This window comes from Penaeus monodon, chromosome 15 (genome assembly GCF_015228065.2).
Source record: "Penaeus monodon isolate SGIC_2016 chromosome 15, NSTDA_Pmon_1, whole genome shotgun sequence".
Taxonomy (NCBI): Eukaryota; Metazoa; Arthropoda; class Malacostraca; order Decapoda; family Penaeidae; genus Penaeus; species Penaeus monodon.
The window spans coordinates 16,859,788-16,860,001 of NC_051400.1; the positions used below are offsets into that span (position 1 = coordinate 16,859,788).

Sequence of the window (214 nt, forward strand, 5' to 3'; positions counted from 1 at the left end):
ATGTTCCTTTCAAAACAGAAATTCCAAAAACGGGTCAACAGAAAACGGGATTCGCAGAGGCAGCATTCCGTGGGAAGCGCGGAAAACAGGGGTAACTTAAGGGAACCTCTACTTTAACTCCTGTTTTGTAGCCCTTGGGGAATCGTCGCTGGCCTGACCTACGCCAGACTTCCAAAATAGTGAAGCTGGAGTCAGCGTGGCTTATATGAAGAGT

General features: G+C 48.1%; 1 protein-coding gene across 1 annotated transcript in view; it reads right to left on the bottom strand.

Moving 5' to 3' along the window:
* Positions 1–214, bottom strand: part of LOC119582240 (mucin-5AC-like) — a gene marked incomplete in the record, with an annotated part of 102,970 nt that overhangs the window by 48,465 nt on the left and 54,291 nt on the right.